Consider the following 21,862-nt stretch of genomic DNA (forward strand, 5'->3'; position numbering starts at 1 on the left):
ATTACTGGAAAGTGTCTGTAATTCTAAATACAGTGTAAATCTCATAATGTGTAGTATCTTCCATATTATCAGTATCATGGTATAATATTTGCCTAACCTTAATTTAGGATGCCAAGATATATAACTTCATTTAATTCTAAAATTTTGTACATGATTTTGATTCTGGCTGTAGCATATGGGTTCACAGAGAACACTTTGGTAATATTTGCCTCTCTAAGATTATTTATATGATACAACTCTAAAATAAATACATTTAAAAAGATGTTCAACAAATAAAAATTATAGGTAAAGTATGAATTATTTCCTATGTATCTGTTAATAAAAAATTAAAAAGCTAATTAATGTCATTATGAACATGAGTTTAATGAAGTTAGTATTAAGTAAAATTTCCAATTAGTTAGATTTCATTAGCTTGTCAAAGAAATTCTCTTGTGAGTTGTGGAAAATGTTAGAAAAGATTGAACACCTTTGAATGATGTATTATGTGCAGTTGTCAGTTTAAAATCTCAGTTGTAGAAGAGGGAGAGTATAATCTGATTTGTGTGTTTGGTCATATCACTCTATTGATCTTGTACATGATTACATTCCACTTGGCAGATGAAATTGAAAATGAATGTCCAAAATGATGCATTTAATTTTCAGTGCAAGTGGTCATTAAGGCTGCAAGTCAGAATGGTAGCAGTAATTTATCCTAATAGCTGTATTGCAAATATCGAAAGGAAATTCCACATCACCACTTTCTGCATAGTATACAAAATAAGCAAAATATTTTATTTAAGAGCACTTGTATCCTAATATAAACAGGCATATTTCGCCACCAACTTATAGAGTTTACCAAGTTTAGCTTGGTATAGTAATTTTATTTAAAGATACACACACTTTTATATTTCATCTCAGAAGGTCAAGGAACATATAATTTTTATATAAAATATTGTAAATTGTGCAGATGGCTGTAATGCTCAGCACTGGACTGTCCTGATTTTTTGTACTTGTGCTTTATATTTACTTCAAAATAAGAGCATGTGTTTGTCCTTTAGAGCTTTTGAAAATGTCTTAGTAATAAGTTCTTTATTTATAATTAATCAATTATCTCCCAATACTTGAAAATACAGCAAACTTACTTGATACTGGCTTCTAGGTTATGTCTAGCTTAGGAGTTCTCTGATATAGAGCATGAGGGAAGCAAGTTGTAATATAATTTTGAAAGCATGTTTTTCTTACCAAACATATTTTCTATTTTTCAGCCACATAAGAATATATAGAATACTTTTGAATTTATCTAAAAATAATTTGAGAACTATTCTAATTTTGTAATTTTACATAATTAGTATATTTAAATAAGATTAAATTTGCATCAAAATGCAATTTTTCTGGACATCTACCATTTAGTTTCATTAATATTTTTTTAATAAAATACAGAAAATATATTTTCCTTATGTACTTTAAATTTCATATGATCACAAAAGTCCAGTTACGATACATAGTATCTGTGGGCTCCTGTAGGAAAAAGTTATTACCCAAAGAAAGGTCTGGACTTTGATTTTATTTTCTCAGAGATAATCTTTAAATTCTTGGAATATCCTGATTTAAAAAAACAAAAAAATATATGTTTTCTTAAAAACGTGAGAAAAAGTTCATATACATTAATGATTTTAATATCAAAAACAAATTAGGCAAATAATTGAACTAAAATAAATCAAATGAATAGTCATATCTCATAAGTAAGAGTAAAGGAGGCTTAATTAGATTTCTAGTAAAAAATTTAATCACTGTGTAAAGATAACAATGAAGTATATTAAAGATATTCATACTTTGGAGAAAATCTATATGTATACTATCAAAAAACAGACAATATATTAAATTAATATATAATTTTAAAAGAATAAAATATAAGAGTTTGCCATGAAGATAGCAAAAGCAAGACAGAAAGCAACTATTGAAGAAGTTTGGCTTATAACTTCAGGAATAGATCTAGGAAAATATATGAACTCAGATCTGTGACAGGTTCAGTAGCAGAAACTTTATCACACTCACATGTAAAAATTCTAGAATAAAGAATCGTGGACTGAAAACTGAATCCCTTTATTTACAGAGTGAGTGGAGATTGATGATTGGAGACTTTGGCAGGTGATCAAAAGTCAATGAAAAAAGAGATTTAGATCATAACAATGACTATGTTTACATGTCATTAACTAGTGCTTTCTATATTCAAGTCATATTTAAAAGACTTTTCTATGTTTCAAGGAGTGGAAGACAATGAGGGATAATGTTTATATAGTGCTTAATCTGAGTTTAGGCACTAATCTATATGCTTTAAAATATTAATTCATATATTCCTCACAGTGAACTTCCAATTTTGACAGTTTCTTTATTTCCCTAAACCCACAAAAGATGTCCTAGAAACTTGTTCTCAACCACTGCCCAAGCAGAAAGCCAAATTTATATTGATAACTATTTAGTTCTGCAATATTGCGAAGTCTCTAATACCATTCACTTCTCCTATGCACTGCAAAACAATCCTGCAGTATAATAATTGGCTAAGACTCACACAATTCATTGAAAGCTCCTGTATTCACATTTATCATTTAACACAGTAAAAAGTATGATTGAAATAAGCCATAGGAAGAAGTACATGAGATCAGAGATCAGGGTGTTTCCAAATGTGAAGCATCAATTTGTGTGCAATGATGAAATTTAGTACCTAAAATTCTTTAGGCCTCTTTTGTTCTTATTATGATGTGTCTGCTCATTTTTATTTAACAACAATTGTTTACATTTTTGTGTTTAATGATAAATTACTAGTGTGTAATAATTTTTCTCAGGTTTTTATGAAAAAAAATTTATTTTTGTTATAAATTCCCTCATATATTATTTTCTTATAAAAATTTTAATCCTTGATATTTTAAGTGCATTACTCTAGATAATAAATAAGCCACATTGTATTAGTATCTTTCCTACCTTCTTATGAAATTAATTTAAATTTTACTTTTTCTCTTTAAACAATTTATGCACAAGGATTATACTAATTTCATAAAATCATTATAACACTTAATATCAAGTATATTTATTTTTAGTTAATATCTGAAAATTATTCCAATAATACTTTATTTTACCAATCAGATGATTAATAAAAAATATTATTCTTAAATTAAATTTAAGGTATCCAATAATGAATTATTAAATGAACTTCATAACTTTGTATTTGGTGTTTGGGGTTAAAAAAAATTGAAACATTAAAAACATTCATATAAATATATTTTTGTCTTTGATAGAATTTCTATTCTAGAGCAGGGGTTAGCCTAAACATTTACTATAAAAAATCAAATAGTATATATTTCAGCCTTTGGTCTTAGACTATGATCTCTTTCAGGTAACTAACTTCACTATTATGGTACAAAAATAGACATAAAAAATGAGAACACATGGATCAATAGCCCAATAAAACTTAATTTAAAAAATAGATGATTAGTATATGGATCATAGTTTTAAAAATCTTTTTTCTGGAATATATGTACATACATATATGTGTAGACTTATAGATAGAGCTAGAGCTAGAGATAAAAGCAAAATCAGTAGGAAATTTGCATTTGGCTCACATGATAGCAAACTATAATAAACTTCACCATTCCAATTGCTAGAATTTAATATTCACATCATGACATTATGTCATCAAAAATAACATTATCGCCATTAATATGTACTTATATGAGCCTAGACTAATAACATGTTGTTTTTTTTTGTGGTTTGCCTTATGTTTAATTTTGTTTCTATGCAAATTCTAGAATAAAGAAGATTGAAAAATAAATGAAGACCTTTAGAAGCATGTGGAGAAATATCAAAAACTCTAACATAAATGTAATTGGAATCCCAAATAGAAAGGATATAGAATATTAAGAAAGCCAAAGTTGATCAATTAAAAATATCAAGAATAAATACTCTGTGAATTCATCTTCTAAATTAAAAGAAATTGAGAAAGCATAAATTATCTATTTCTATTGGAAGCATGGATATCATTATAGATAATTTAAGAATTAAAGGAATAAAAGGAAATATTAACAATAGCTTTATATGAATAGATTTGAACACCTAAATACATATCTTTAAAAGTACAAATGCCTACAATGACATGAAATAAAACAACTCAAAACACTATAATTATTAATTTAGTTGTTAGTTATGAGATGTATTCCATGAAGGCATCTCCAGGGTCAAAACCTCTTTCTGGTGAACATAATCAAAGTTTCAAATGACAAATAGTAATGGGCTTAGACCACTGCTTTTATAAGAAGCCATCACAGCTTTGGTTCTAGTAGGCCCCAGGTAAAACTTAAACTGTCTATAAACAATGGCATTCTCTGTATGGTGGGCTTTTTAGGCATTTAGAACACAAGCTACAGGGTCATGGAGGCTTCTACTGATATTTAAGAGTACAGGGTGAGAACCTAGGGTCAAAATTCTTACAATTTTTGCAGGGTCAAAATTCTTGCAAGCAGCTCCTGAGAGGTGATGTATAGAGCTTTGTGAATGAAACTAATGCTGTTTTGGAGAACCCATGAAAGAAGAGATGTCAGAAATATGAAATGTCTGCCAAGGGAAGCTGGAGGCAGTATGAAAATCCTGTCCAATGGAGAAGCCACGTGGACTATATCCACCATGGTCAGAGCCACCAAGGTCACAGCAGAGGGATTATCCAAGTCCCTGAGAGTCTACATCCTATCATTTTTGCCCAAGATATATAGCTGGAGATATACAACTTTGGTTTTTAAGTTTCTCACAGGCGTTCATAGTTAAAAGTTAACCTTGAGTTTCAGGAAAGACTTTGGCCTTGAACTGTTGAGCAGTATTCCAGTTAACAACTTTGGTTTCTTGAAGATGAACTGAATATATTTTACACAGCAGGATGGCCATGACACTTAAGGCTAGTGGTGTAAAGGCTTGGCCCCAGTTGGCACTATTTAGAGGTAGTGGAACCTTTAGAGGGCAGAGCCCAAGGGAGATCTTTATCTCACTGAGGGAATGCCCTTGAAGTGTATTACAGGACCCCAGTCTCTCTCTTCTTCATTCTCTGTTCATGACATAAGGAGTTGTGTTCAGTTATGTGCTTCTGCTATGATACTCTGCCTTGCCACAAACCTAAAAGCAAAGGGATCAAATGAAAATGGACTAGAACTTTCAAAACTGTGCATCAAAATAGTCTCTAAGAACATTTTCTAGAATTTGTCATAGTAATGGAAAACTGACTGACATACTTGGTAAGCTACATTCATCCCAGTTCAGACCAATATTTAAAGCAAGTATATATTGAGGTAAGTAGGCCGGCCTTGGGAAAAACAGAGGTAAGCAACTCAGAGTTCTAAGAAGTAGGTGAACAATAGGGTAGGATCAAAGTCCCACCAAACTTGAGATAGAGAAGCAGGGAAACCACAACAACTTTGTTTGGAGTTCTTGAGAGAATAGAAATCCTTACAATTTGCCTTTGTTTTTCATATTTTATGCTTTTTGCCTTTTTCATCTTGTTCTTGGTGCACTTGATTTTGGAATATCAAACACAAAACACCCACTTAGGCTTTATAGTCACCATGCTGGTGGCTTCCCATGGCTTCAGACTGTCTGGACATTGGAGAGGGATTGTAACATAGATTTGGGAGAAGCTTTGAGAGGTTTCGTGACCCACAGCTGCTAGTCCCTCAGTCTGCAGAGCAGAGAAGACAGAAGGGTAATATCATTTAAAATGGTGGTCAGATCTCTGGGATAAAAAGTTTGTCTGAGCAGGATAGACACGGGAGAGATCCAGGTCAGGTAGAATGTGGTGGTGGCTGGCCCCACTACAGCATACAGGAAGACCTGGAAAAACTCGCCATGCCCCAAAGGTTCTAGAATATAGACTAACATGCTCCACATCCCTTATCCCAGTTGACAGACTGAATCTTTCAGAACCAAATGTTCCACACAATCCAAGTTGTTTTACAGGTGGTGCAGGTGAAAGGGCTGACACACAGCCCTGCCACACTTATTCCTACACTGTCATTATAATAAAGCAATTTTAAGGATAAAGTCTACTCAGAATCAGAAAATGCTTCTCCAACAGATGCTGCCAGGCAAGAAGGGGGCAGAGCTTAGCCTTCAGACTCCCATGTCTGGTGTGAGTCAGAGCTGAGAACAAACAAACCGCATGTTATTTGTGTCACACAAACTCTCTCATAGCTGCAAGATATTAAAATCAAAACCTGGGGAAGAAATATCTCTGTCTTAGAAACCTCAGCAAGTAGAGAGTCAACAGTCTTTATGACTGCTATTGCATTAACTGCTTGATGGAAACTGATTCCCAGTATAGTCACATATTTTCTGTTGTATCAGAATTATGATTTTACTATGTCAATTGATAAAATCCTCTCTTGATATCTACTCTCTCTTATCTCCATTCTCTCTCCCTTTCCTTAGTTCTTTTCTGTTCCCTCATTTTCTCTCTCTCTTTTTACCCTCACACTTTTTCACTCTTTTTTCCTCTTTCTCTTTACTCTCTATTGTCTGTTATCTTTATCTCTTATTCCAATTCAAATTTAACATACTAGATTAATGATTAAGCTTTTTAGTCTACTCTATATTCTCTCTCTCCACTGTTTTGTTTGGTTAATGTGGTTATGGAGATTATTAGCATTAACTTTTATAGCATATGCTGATATATGGCTTGCTCTTAAATTACCACTCTTAATCACTGTTACTCATCAAAACGCCAATATCATTCTTAACAGAACAAGGAAAAAAGTGTCCTAAAACTCACATGGAATAATAAAATTACAAAATAACCAAAGCTATTCTGAGAGACAAGATCAATACTGGAGAAATCACAATACCTAGTTTGAAGTTATGCTACAGAGATATAATAACAAAAACAGCTTTATACTAGCATTAAAAACAAATAAGTAGAACAATGAAATAGAAGACACAGAAACAAACCCACACAGATTCCCATCTTAACCTTGACAAAAATTCTAAAAGCAAATGTGGAAGAAAAGAACTTTTTAATAAATGATACTGGAAAAACTGGTTATCAGTATGTAAAATATTGAAGAGATCCCTATCTCTCACCTTTCATAAATGTCAGTTCAAAGTGCATCACAGACTTGGATTAAAGACTAGGAATTAGGGCTGGGGATGTGGCTCAAGCGGTAGCGCACTCGTCTGGCGTCCGTGCGGCCCGGGTTCGATCCTCAGCACCACATAGCAACAAAGATGTTGTGTCCGCCAAGAACTAAAAAATAAATATTAAAAAAAAGACTAGGAATTAGATCAGAAGCCGCAACTGTACAAAAGAAATAGAGCACCCATGTTTTGATTTATATGTACAGACAATAAGTTCTTTAATAAGACCACTAACACTCAGGAAATAATACCCAAAAGTAATAAATGAAATAGTATCATATATAAAAGATTCTGAATAGCAAGGCAAGCAAGAATTTGAAGACTGAGCCTACAGAATAGAAAAAAATCTTGACTAGGTGTTCTTCTGGAAGGTGATTACTATCCAGACTAGATAAAGAAATAGAAAACAACATCATAAACACAAATAGCCTAATAAATAAAGGGCCAAATAAACTAAACCAAAATTTTTAAACAAAAAAGTGCAAATGCTGAACAATATATGTAAAACATAGTTAAAATCTGTATCAATTATAGAGATGCAAATCAAACTACACTGAGATTTCATTTTTCTCCAGTTTGAATAAAAATAAATGTTGGAAAAGATGTTTGGAGAAGAAAACACTTATGCAGTGTTGATGGGATTGTAAATTAATACAACAATTATGAAAATCATTGTGTTAGTTTTTCAAAACCTGGGAATAGAACCTCTATTGACCTACTTATACCAATCTTCATTATTTATCCCAAAGAATGAAAGTCAGAACACTATAAAGATGCATGCAAACTCATGTTTATAACAGCACTATTCACAATAGCAAAGTTATAGATCCAGCCTAGGTGTCCATCAATGGATGAATAAACAAACAATGTGCATAGATAAACAATGAAATTTTACTTAGTCATAAAGTATGGAATTATGTCATTTTGTAGGGAAAAGAATGGAACTGGAATACAATGCTAAGTGAAAAAAAACTATTTCACATAATTAGCCCAGAATTATGAAAAAAATTGTATTGCAAAAATTGTATTACAAATATTGAGTGTAACCATTATGTGAATCTTTAAAAATGTCAGTATTATTTATGGATCTTTAATCACTAAACTGTCTTTGGTGCAAGACTACGGTGTATGGAATACTTGTGAATAGCCACTAATGTGGTAGCAATAATTATATAACAAAATATAGTATGACAGATTCATAAAGTCAAGGGTCATACGTATATTCTAATATTGAAAGCTAGAAAGAAATAAGGGAAATAAATGGAATATCATTAATATAGAAGGGAGAACAATAGAGTAGAGAAAGAGGATCAGAAGAAGGAAAGGGCAGAGGAAAAGATACTGAAGAATAAAATGGACCAAATTATGTTATCTGCATGTGCAAACAAATAACAATGAAACCTAGTGTGGTATATAATTATAATGCACTGATATTTTAAATCAGTATATTTCTTGTTATTTACAAATAATTGAAGCATAAGATCATTACAATAGGTGTAGAAATATCATGGGATTCAAATTCAGAACATGAATGATAAAATGAATGAATATAATAAAATTGTGGTAGTCACTTCAGTCTTCTAATAAAATATATGACTATGGTCATACTATGTTGAAGACATTCCTGATACATTTTGGAAAACTAAAAAATTGCCTAATCTTACCACTTCTGTCTGACATTGTACCAGAAATCCTGGTTTTAGAAATAAGGTGCACACACACACACACACACACACACACACACACACACACACATACGCACACACATAGATGAAAGGCTACTTACAGATAATGATTATTTACATATAAAGTGTCTAGAAATAATAATGAATATACCTAACTACTTTTATTTTTAAAGACTTAGAGCAAATTTTGTAAAGAAAGCTTTTAAAAATGAACAATTTGATATACATTTACACAAAATACAAATAAAACCAGAAAACTTAAGGACACATTTAGTAAATTATGTATATGTCTTGGTACTGAAAACTACAAAACATTCTTGACAGAAATTAAAGAACAAAATTATGAAGATATATAGCATTTTATGGTTCACTAAACCCAATGCACAAAAAAATTAAAAACACTTCTCAAAGAAAGCTTTTAAGTAGCTAATAAGCATTCCCCCAAGAAACAAAAAATACTAAATATCTTTATTTATCAAGCAAATGCAAAGAAAATCCAAATTAAGACAATTTTTAATTCCCATCAGAATATATAAAAAGACTAGTAATACCAAATTTTGATGAGAATGTAGAACAATGTTATTTTCATACGTTGTAAACCATTGTGCAAAATAATGTATTTGGAAAAGAATTTTTTTAACAGTATCACATGTATTTACTCTATGTCCTGGTTATTCATAATCTGTTCAAAAGACTCATTAGATACAAAAGTCTTCTTAGTTACCTGTTTACACTAACTCAAAACTAAGGTCCATCAACAAAAGAATGGATGAAAAATGTGGTACATTTGCATGATGGAATATTTAAGAATAAAAAGGAATAAACTCTTCTTACTCACATGTGCTTAGGATACCTAAAATAGTTACCTGATCGATTATTGTATGACTACATTTAGATGAATTTTTATAACAAGCCTGACCTTAGCTGGCAATTCATCTGAATTGTGACTGCCTCATCGTGATCAAATACAAGAATTGAAAGACAGAGCAATGACAAAACTTTCTGTGGTGGACAATGTCCACTCTTGTGTGGAATTTCAGTTGCCAATTGTATGTTAATTGAAATCAAGTATCTCTCAGTATTATGGTTTAGATGTGAGGTGGCCCCCCAAAATTCATGTGTGAGATAATTCAAGAAGGTTTAAAGGAAAAGATTGGGTTGTGAGAGTGAAAAATTAATTCCTGATGAGATTAATTGAGTGGTAACTGGAGGCAGGTGGAGTATTGCTAGAGGAAATTGTTCATTGAAGGCATGGCTCTCGGGTATATATTTTGTATCTGGAGAGTGCAGTCTCTCTCTGTCTGCTTTCTGATATTCATGAGAGCTGCTTTCCTACACCATACTCTTCTGCCATGTTGTTCTGCCTCACTGGAGCCCTCTTTCCATGGACTGAGACCTCTAAAACTGTGAGACCCCAAATAAACTAACTTCTTTATTATTGTGCTTGCTGGGTCTTTTAGTTGAAAAAAAAACTGACTAAAACACTCAGGTCACCACAAAAGACTCATAATAAGGGGCTGGGTATATAGCTCAGATGGTACAATGCTTGCCTAGCATGCAGAACGCCCTGGGTTTGATCCCCAGCATAATAATAATAATAATAATAATAATAATAATAATAATAATAAAAATAAAAAGAAGAAGAAGAAGAAGAAGAAGAAGAAGAAGAAGAAGAAGAAGAAGAAGAAGAAGAAGAAGAAGAAGAAGAAGATGACGATAACATACTAGGAAATTCATTCACTGACTACAATACAATTAATTAGAAATTTGTGACAAATTAAAAAAAAAAGCAGAAACGTTTTCTTCCTGGAAATTTCAAACTTACTTTTCTTCAACAGTTTGGTCTGAAGGAAAGCATATACTGAAATTTCAGAGCATTTTGAAAGAATAAAAGCAAACAATGAGAATTCCTAGGATACTACTAATGCAAGCCTGAGAGAAAGCTTACAGATCAGGTAAGTCAAAAAATTTGAACAAGTAGTGAAAGATGTATGTAATCCAAAACTCCTTCAATAAAGAATGAACTTAGTAAACTGTAGTACAAGCACTGAGTATAGTACTATGGAGCTTAAAAAGCATGAGGATCAGCTGAAACTCAGTTATTAACAGTTTCTTCTTAGAATTTATTCTTAAGGAAAAATATAAAGTTTGTAATATTGTGAACAGCATGCTTCCTTTTATGTAAAAAGTTGGGTGTACATGTATGAATGGGTGTATATATTTTAAAACAAACAAATGAACAAGAATATCAAATAAAAATATAGTGGGCATCTAATATTTATATAAAGAAAAAGGTAGAGGAAAGATGAAAAAATGCCATAATTCTGTGTTAGATAGGATTAACTGTTGGTGTATCATAAATGTTTTTCATAATTATAAAACAAAGTATATTGGAAGAGCATAGTCGAATGAATGAAAGTAAAACAAATTAATTTATATGAGACTGTTTGTGGGGTATCACACAGAGCAGTTATCTCAAGTGATCTTAAAATATACTAATCCTACTGAAGTGATACATTTTAAAGAGAAAAATAGCTGCAAAAATAATCATAAGCTGTTTTCAGTAATTGTGTTATACTTTTATCATGAAACTGGCATGTAGGATAAAGAAACCCATTAATTATGACAATGTGGTAATAAACCAAGATTTTTAGCATAGGAAAAATATAAGTATAAAAACAAAGAAGCAAAAAACCTGAAAACCTAGATCTAATCTAGAAATATCAGCGTGAACTTAATTCTTTGTTTTCTCTTTCATATATATATATATATATATATATATATACATATATATATATATATATTTCTGAGTTCTATTCAATGAAAAAGTAGAAATGATCACAATTTCGTAACAGTGATTTTATTTCTTTGCTAGACTTGAACATTCTTATTGCTAGATTATAGTCTCTTGGTGTCATTTCTGTAGGGACAATGCATGGAGTACTGCATACATGGCATACCTTAAGGGCATCTGAGTGGCAGGACACTCCCCTTGTGCTAGGTGTGTGAGCTGCAGACTGCTTACCCAGTAGGCACAGCCCTGGGCCCCATGTTGCAGTCCCTGTGCTTGCTCCAGGGTCCACTCCTCGATTGGTGGCTGCAAGGACAGTTAGCAGAAATTGCATTGGTGCCTGCTTGTAATCTGCTTAGCTATTGCCTGAGTATATATACATGATAACTGCACAATAATCAGACCTGCTCCTGTTTGGTCTCCTGAGGTCTTGATAAGCGATTCCTCAGCCACAATCTCCTCTACCCTGTTTCGTGGACCTCCTTGCTGGATGAGAGAAAGCCCACATACATTTCCACTAATATGGCTGAGAAATCCTTGGAGAAATAGCTTATCCAATTTTATGATTAGAAATACAAAAGCATTTATATATATATATATATATATATATATATATATATATATATATATATATCAGAAACAAAGAGCATTGTCAAGTACACTGAGAAAGTTTCCTGCATTCATGCCTCCTGGCCAAACATGGAACAATTTTGTGTGTCAGTGAGCATAATAATTGTGAAGTATTAGAACATAGTAAATACATTTGAATCCAAGAGACTGTCTCTCAAATATGTGTGGTAATAATATGTTGGTTTCTTTTGAGTGATGCTGGAAGGCAACTCCATATTTGGAATAGTGGAAGATGAAGAGGAAAACCAAGCTTCTATTTTCCCTTCCCTGAAAAATTTCTGCCATAGGTAGTAGGCAACTAATTCTTATGGTATAAGTACTTTTAATAGTATTCTAATCAAAGGGGAAAAATTAATGCTAGAATTAGAATGTCACTCTTTCTCATTTCATAATGAAAACTGTTATCTGGGTAGCTAAGTCCCTTCTTTCTTTATGGAATAAGAAATAGAATGATCATTTATGTGCTTTCTGGTGGCAAACTGTACCATTAATGAAGTAATCTTGGGAGAATGATTAGAATCAGTTCAAAACTCCAGAGTTAACATATGGTATAAACAAAATACGGGGATCAGATAAAGATGTTGAATTCAAATGCATGGAGATACCTAACAAAATCACAACTTAACAGAAGGAATAGATTTTCTTCAATCAATTCCAAAGTAATTAAAATACTAAGAGGCACAGTTACTATATATATATATATATATATATATATATATATTTGGCATACCAAGGATTGAACCCAGGGGCTCTAAATTTCTGAGCCACATCTCCATCCCTTTTCTTTTTCATGTTTATTTTTATTTTGAGAAACAGTCTTGCTAAGTTGTTTAGGGCCTCACCAGCTTTGAACTTGAGATCTTTCTGCCTCAGCCTCCCAAGCTTCAGGGATTATAGGTGTCCTGTGCCACCTACCCAGACACATATATTTTCTTTTTTAATTCAGGAGAAATCTAAATGGGAAAATACTAGTTTTTGTCATTGTTCTCTTAATTGAAATTATGCAAAACGATTTTTTAAATTTTATTTTTTAATTGTTTATAGACTTTTATTTTTTATTTATTTATATGCCGTGCTGAGAATTGAGCCCAGTTTGCCTCAGACTTGCCAGGCAAGTATGCTACCACTGAACCACAGCCTCAGCCCAAAACAATTTTAGAACTCAAAAAAATTGGTAAATATTAACACTAACCAGATATTTAAAACAGATTGATTTTTTAAGTCCAACTGTGGTTTTAAATGTGTGTATATATTAATTAGAGATTTTGAAATACAAGTTCTCAGAAATGTTCTCTTGATGAAAACCGACACATAATATGGACGGCCTCCAAAATAAAGTCTTTTAATTATTTAAATGAACATTTAACTTAAGTTGAAAATCAGTTGGCATTTATTAACTAAAGTTTTGGATTTTATTATACTAGTAAAATGAGAGGGAGAGGAGGAGGAGAGAGAGATATGCTGGATGGATGGATAGGTATAGATCTTTACATATATACACAAGACCTATACATACAGATGCAGATACATAGATGCAGATAATGAACTAATAGGTAGTAGAATATATGGATGAATGGCTGAGAAAAGACAGAAAGATACAGTTAAGGGAATAGAGGGTAGAAGAGGAAAAGTAGTTATAGATGAACATATACAAGTGTACATATACCATATACTTTCCAATGCCCTTACTTGTTTTCACAAAATAACTTCCTATTCTTTGTAATTTAATTTTCCTCAATCCATTTCTCCACTTTTTAATGCCTTTCCAAATATAATGCCAGAAGTAAAGTAACAAGAATATTGACCTGTAGCAAAATTGTACTTACTTTAGTATCTAAAAAGAATGATTGCAACTGTTCCATAAGTAATGGAGTGATTATATGAAAGCTTAGTAGAAGTATGATTTTATTGAAATTACCAAAAAAAAGATGTATAGCCTGTGATTTAACAAAGAAAAAGAAACTTTTATGTGGAATATTGATCATTGAATGATGGGTATGGAAACATAATAATGCTTATATAAAATTTGAAACCAAAGAGCACTAGGGAATTAATTAAATGTGATATAGCTGTTGTGTGCACTGAGTGGGATTCTCTGGAGACTTAAAACAAAGAAATCCAAATATATAGGTATTTTAAAAGGTATCAGGATTATCATTATATCTACAATTGGCTTATAATATGTGTTATATTACATTAAAACATTGTAACTTAACCAATAATTCCTTTAGTAAAATTTTTCTAGCAATATGTAATTTATTATATAAAACAACATCTGGTGAAAATTTTGGTTTGAATGTTGCATAATTGTTTGTAAAGAATTATGCCAAATTTCTTAACAAATAAGATAAAAAATATTTAATGCATAATGCCAAGAAATAGAAGTTCACATTTCTTTACTGTATTAAATATCCGTTTTTAGGAATTCAAGTACATTATTCAAGAAAAAAATGCACAATTCAAGAGTAAAATATTTATCATTATTTCAGCAACTCAGCACAAATATCAACTTAAAAAAATGTATCCCACAAATACATATCAGAAGACTCCTAACAGTCCTATTTCAAAAATCTAAAAGAAAGAAAGAGCAAATTCAATTAAAGCATAATTTGATGATTTTTTAAATGGTTAACCCTGCAATGCCCTTTCTTTGTTTAAATACACTGTCCTTCTATTCCCTTTAAAAAGTACATAATAGTGTATTATTTCTTCCAATTTAATTCAATTGTATTTTGAGATTTTTTTTTTTTGGCATCTTCAGGACATCTCATAGCTAACTGTTCATGTGCAGTGAAAGCCATAGGCCAATTTGTTATTCTTTTTATACTTCTTATTCTCATTTTCACTGAAGACAACTTAATTGTACCTAAATGAGTTAATTTTGCTATTCATCAATTATACAATGTAAATAAATGCCTATAATTTTCTCCTTTTTCAAATTTAAAGTTGTTCAGACTGGCTATAATTGAGGTCACATATTGGGATTCAGTTCATTTTTGTTTAACATTCCCAACATGAAATGTGAAATTTATGCAATTTAACATTTATATTTACATTACATATTGCATTGTGGAGCATTGCAAATGTGTAATGTTACAGACTCTCACATTCTAAGCTCAAAGTTTCTTTGCAAATTAAACAATAACTCTTTCAAAATCATGCTGTCTTAAACTTTGTTGAATATTCATGATAAAACATTATTTGTGGACTGAATAAATTGAAGACCTAAACTAGCCTCTTTTAAAACATTAAAGTATGCCTGAAGGATGCTATTGTAAAAATATAAACCACTTAATTTTTGAAGTATATATTTTTAACAGGGAAGCAGCAGCAGCTTCTTTTTCTCTCATCACAGACTTATATGAGTTTCTGTTTCTGATAATCTCTCTCTCTTTCTCTCACATTCTTTATCTTCTTCCTCCCTGCTGAAATAATACTACATTCAAATTTGATGCCAAATAGAACTCTTTTGCAATCCTTTAAACAATGGAAACTGTAAATTCAGAAAAGGGACATATTGTACATTTTTACAGTAAAGACAGGCATGATATTCCCTTGAGTATTTCTAAATCTTTTCTTATCTCTGAATGCTTGTCTTCATCCATGTATATTAAAGTAGGTCTGTTTTTCTATATTCCCTGCTGGTTTCCAGTCTGGATTTTTAAAATAAATTAATCATGTAATTTAGTTATTTCAATCATTTTTTTATCTTTTGTTTCTTTAATGTTATAAAGTCTTTTTTTCATTCATTTTGGATTCCATAATTTTAAGGAATTATTAAGCCTAAGAGTAGAACACAATTATACCTCAACTCAGAATAAACTTTTCTACCTCTTGGAATTTCAAGAATGCAGTATAAATTTGGAAATTTTATAGAACTTTACTGTAAGCTCTGATTAGAAATTAAGTCATGGTAGAGCTATAAGATCTTGTTTTTCCTAGAAGAATTAGTTTAATATAATGTCCCTTTTCTGCTATTTGGCTATTTAAATATTGATGTTCTCACTAAAATTCTGAGGTAGAAAGTTTTGGTCAGTATGCAGCAAAATTTATCACTGTGCTTTTTTTTTAATCTCTTTCCTTTATGAAAACTTATACATTTGGCTATCTTATGCCTTCTGGGAGTTCTTCAACCTCCAGATATTCTCTTAAAGCCTTTTCTGAACTTTCTCTGCCTTTATTATCAGAATTGTGAAGTCTCTCCCTAAAACTTTTCCAGTTGATTAATGTGATCAGTGTTAAGTCTTTGTGTGACTCACTTTGATTCCTCTACCTGGGACTGTATTCACCCTTTTTTCATACTTTTTCTTTTGTTGTTGTTGTTCCTTATTGATTCTCCTACTAAGAATTCCTCTTTTCTTTCTAGGATATTGAGATTCCATATTGCACATTCAATTCTTATAGTTTTTAAGAAGGCTTTTACTGAATTGTTCATGCAAAAGCAAGTCTGGGAGCATTCATTAGACCACAGAGGATTCCATGTCTTCACACATTCTACAGAGAAAACCGAAACTACAGGGAAAATAAGTAAATCTCCATAAATTATTTAATTTCAAGTAGAGATTGTTGAGAGACTGCTATTGTCAATCTGGCATTATAGAATTTTGGAGACTTATGAAAAGTATTTGGTCCAACACTTCATTTTACAGAAAAAAAACCACAAAGACTAAACAATTTGATATTTACACACAAGTCACGCGGCCTTTATTTTCAGACAGGATCTCCCTAACTTGCCCAGGCTGTCCTCAAATTTGCGATTCTTCTGATTCATCCTGAGTCACTAGAATCTCAGTGTTGTAGTCATGTATCATCATGCCTGGCAATTGCTCAATATCTTTAATCAGAAGACACCTATAGTAACAGCATCAATGGAAATAGATCTTAATTTCTCCTTTTCAAATGTTTCCAAACTTTCAAATATCATAGAAAATTGCTAGTCTTTGATAAATGTTGTTACACTGCCAAATATTCCTGTTAACTCAAATGTATATCACATTCCCATTTCATATCTGATTATATTCTCTGCAATAGGAATACAATAATAGATAAGACATGCTCTTGCCACTTAATGAATTTAAGTAAAAAGTGGAAGGATACATGTACAAGACATGACATAAACTTTTACATGTATTAATTTAGAAATGATCCATGTATGGCTTGAATATTAGCATCAAATTAGTATAAAATTTGGCTTTGTTTCTTCATAAAGTGTCTCTTAAAAGTTTTTATAAATTCTCCATCATTCTTTTTCCATTAACTATATTCTTGAGCAAGCACTAATAACTAAGCATTATTATAATTTCCATAATGTTTTAAACTGCAGATTTACTTTTTAGTACACTTAAACCTCCTGGAAAATATATAAAGGATTTTTTAATTTGTGTGTATTTAATCCACAGAAAATGCAAATTGCTTTGGATAGATTTCAAAACAGTTTAAGAAGTAATTTATTGTCTTTACTTGCATTGAAATCATAAAAAGTCTCTTAATGAAGTCCTACCTAGCCACCTCTCTGAATTAATATTATTTACTATTTTAAAATATAGTAGCTGATGTTTATAGTATTCTGTGTAACACTAGGAAGTTCTCTGGTGCTTGAATTCTCACCAGGTGAAAATATATTGATCCTAGGTCTGTTTACCCCACATGGACCAGTTATATAATATTATATTATATTTGCTGATATTGTATTGATACATATTATAACAAACAATATAATACCAATAAAAGTTTAAATAGAATGGCAATTGCTTAATATATCTTTAATATGAAGACAACTGTAGTAACAACATCAATGAAAATGGATCTTAATTTCTCCTTCTCAAATGTTTCCAAACGTTAATAACAAATCAAAAGAAATAACTAATAAAAGTTTAAGTAGAGATTAATAACTACAAATATTAGGGGAAATTAGGAAAAAAAACTTTCTACATGAAAATTTCACAAAACATATATAAAGTGGAACAAATAAAATGTTAAAGCATGTATGCACTATGGTTTTGCTTAAAGAACATATGGAACAAAGTTCTTTAAGCAAAATCATATATATATATATATATTTCTGTTAAAATTAACTTGAAGCAATGGACAGTGTGATTTTTATTTTTATTTGTTTAAGTTTATTGGATTATTTAGTGATAATAGTAAAGAATATGATGCTATCATTATGAGTATAAAATTTGGCTTTGTTTTTTCATAAAGTATCTCTTAAAAGCTTTTAAAAATTCTCCATCATTTTTTTTCCATTAACTATATTTTTAAAAATATTTTGAAGAATCTGAAAAAAAGAGTAAAAGAATAAGATTTTGCCATTTTCTACTTTTGTCAGGAAGATTAGACTCCTTGTCATCAAATAATTTATTTTGTAGAATGCAGGCTAATTCTACACGAACTGTTGCTAGCCCCAAATGCAGTTGGGAAAAAAATTCTTACGAAAAATATTTTTAAAAAAAACAGAAAGAAAACAATAGCACCAAAGGCAGCTTTTGTACATTTGGTATTTTGTATAGTTTTTACAATGACAAAAAGCACTGTCATAGATTTTAGTGCCACTGCTTTTGAAAAGCAATTCTCTGTTATTTTTCTCTCTCATTTTTCTTTTTTATGATGTGGCAATATGTATTTGCATTTCAAAAGGAAAGAAAATGATGTGAGCCAAAATAAGAGTCATGATCTCTGATTATCATTAACTCAGAAAATATCAAAGATTAATGATGATTGATGAACTTGAGGATAGAATAATACTCAGGAACATTATCTTTTATTCTGATGTTAAATTGAACAAAAAGGTTAAATTGGAAGATTAAAAGAATTCTTATTTTGTATTTCTCCATAAAAATGAGTTAATAACTCTATGTTGGTTAAAAAAACAGGCAAAAGAATTTCACATTAAAAAATTGCTGAATTCTTATAAATATTAAGCACACTTTGTTAACAGTCTACTACAGATCAAATATAGTTTTGGATGCTAAAGTGGGATGGCATAAATGTCACAGACCCGAAGTGAGTGCTTTCATTGATAGGAGAGAGAGACTTTGTTAGGGCAGTTCTTCCTTCACAAATAGGAGTGAAAACAATCCTGAGCTATGAATGATTATTTAGATAGATATCATCACAGAGTTCAGAGAAGTTGTAAGACAGTAGGATAAGGTCTAAGTTTTCTGAGTAGATATAACAGGAGCAAATTCTTTAAGGCAAAAGAAAGACTGCTACATTATGATAAACAAAATAAATACATTGCAGTTTGGGTAGAGTGACAGTGTGCGCATGTGCATGTGTGTGCACCCAGGTGAGCACTTATTTATTTTGGAGGGCACCAAAGAAGGTTTTAGGAACATCAATGTATTTGAAAAGAAAAGATTCTTGAGTTTGTATTTGCTTCACCTATTTCAGAAATGAGTAAGTGCTCCCCCCCTTTTTTTTCTTTTTTATCACAATAGTGACTGGGTCAGCCTCAAAAGGCACTGCCTCTCAAATTTTCCTTCCCCCAGACCTTCCTGTATGTAGAAGCAGGTGGGAGCACAAGGAGCCTAGACTTCATTCTGAAGGCAGACAAATGTCATTGAAGGATGAGCACAATCAGAATGTGTTTTTAAAATTACTGTGAAGTCTGGAGGGAGAATGATACAATTGAAAGTAGAAAACAAGTTAGGAGGATGACAATATTTAAGGTCAAAAATCTTAACATGATAGATAAAGAGGTATATCAAAGTGTATAAATGCATTCTACTGTCATGTATAACTATTTAAAGCAAATGAGAGGTTAATAAACAAATATAATTGGTGCGGAGGTTGAGAGATTGGGAAGAGAGTAAGATTCAATACTGGATTATCAGCTGTCAAAATTTGTTGATGGCTTAGATGTGAGAACAAAATGATGGAAAGTTTTTATAGAATAACCCAGATACCCATCAATAAATGAGTGGATTAATGCAAACTTTTTCAATTGGAAAGATAATTTAACATTATGCCCTTTATCAATATGATAGGTAGATATTTTATTGAGAGCTGAGAGAAGTCTTGCACAAACTAGTGAGAAACTGACACTCGACCACTGACATCTGAGAGCCAGCCTTGCTCTTTCAGCTAGGTCTTGGTATACTGTCAAACAAAAAATTTCACAGATATCAGCATCAATAATGTGACATCAATAATGTCACTCTCTGACCATAATTGCTTAAGAACAAACAAGACTACTCTGTAATCATGACTGAAAATAAAAAAGAAAATGAACATTGCTTAAATCATAAAAACGACCAAACATTTCCTGGCTAAAATGAGTGACCATTACCTCTTTACAAATGGTAATTTTAGTGTCAGTTTGCTTTCATTTTTCTTCTACATGAAAAGAAATACAATCTCAGAATCGCCATTGCTTCCTGACAGTAAAAACATTCCAAATTTAAGAACAATGCCACACCTCTTTAAACTCTCCCCCCAAATCACAGGGCATGAGTCCAAACCCTTTAATTAGCAAACACACTCTGGGCCAGAGGGCCCTTCCAGGTGCATGCCCTTCCTTAATGCCAAGTGTGCTCCTCCTGTTCTTCAGTATGAGGCCATCGACATTAGTAGAATATGTATCAATGAAAGCATCCAGTCATCAATTAAATTCAAATTTAATACTGAATCAAGTGTGTAATTAAACTTTCCCAAAGCAAAAGTAAAAGAGAAGTTCATAAGACATAGAAATTAGAAAACTTCTTTATATAAGCTATTGGTCTCTTCCCCTTCCACCCTCACACTCTGGAGATCTTCAACTAATGTACCTTCAAATTGCTTTTAAAATATAAAATCTAACCATTGTGTACATCCATGAGAAATTAATATTAAAAATAACTATGATAAATTGCAGAAAGATCAGCAGAGGAAGGATGCAGGCTGTGAGGCAAGGGGAGATACTGGGAACTGAACTAGAACAAGATACATTCCATGCTTTTATAATTATGTCAAAATGGATTCTAGTGTCATATATAAACAACAAAAAATAACCAATAAAAAACAAAAAAATAAAATAAAATATAAAATCACATAAATGTCAGATACCTTATTAAAAGAAATATGGTTTCTATTTGTTAGTCATGGTTATTGAATAGATTCTTAGTTTGTAAGTACTTTGCAATTATCTTCTTCATTAGGCTCATTGAAGGATGTCTTCTGAAAGAATGCATGTTGTTATCAATATATTTGTTCATATATGCTGTTAGTCCTGCTGCATTACTATGGCAGTGGTACAAACATATGTAAAAACTTATTGTTGTTAATTTTTTAAATTATTCATTTTTACCACATAAATATTGAAGGGATGCATTTTTCTATTAATTTATGATTGGTACAAGGGAACTACAGTGAAATGCATAAATTAAAAGATTCCACATGTATTAAATACAAATTTCATTCATTGCTTGTTAGTGCTAACTTAAATTTTGCTAGTCATCTTAGATTATCAATTGATATATTCTTGCTTGAAATATGACAGAAAATTTGTATAGATTTGAACTAAAAACAATGAAAAATTAAAATATTTTCTTCATAAATTTCTGCTGTAGGAATAAAAATACAAATACTACTTTTATTAATAATTATATGCTTTTAAAATTGACCACTAACTTCT

The sequence above is a fragment of the Urocitellus parryii genome, unplaced genomic scaffold (genome assembly GCF_045843805.1).
Source record: "Urocitellus parryii isolate mUroPar1 unplaced genomic scaffold, mUroPar1.hap1 Scaffold_37, whole genome shotgun sequence".
In the NCBI taxonomy this organism is placed as follows: Eukaryota; Metazoa; Chordata; class Mammalia; order Rodentia; family Sciuridae; genus Urocitellus; species Urocitellus parryii.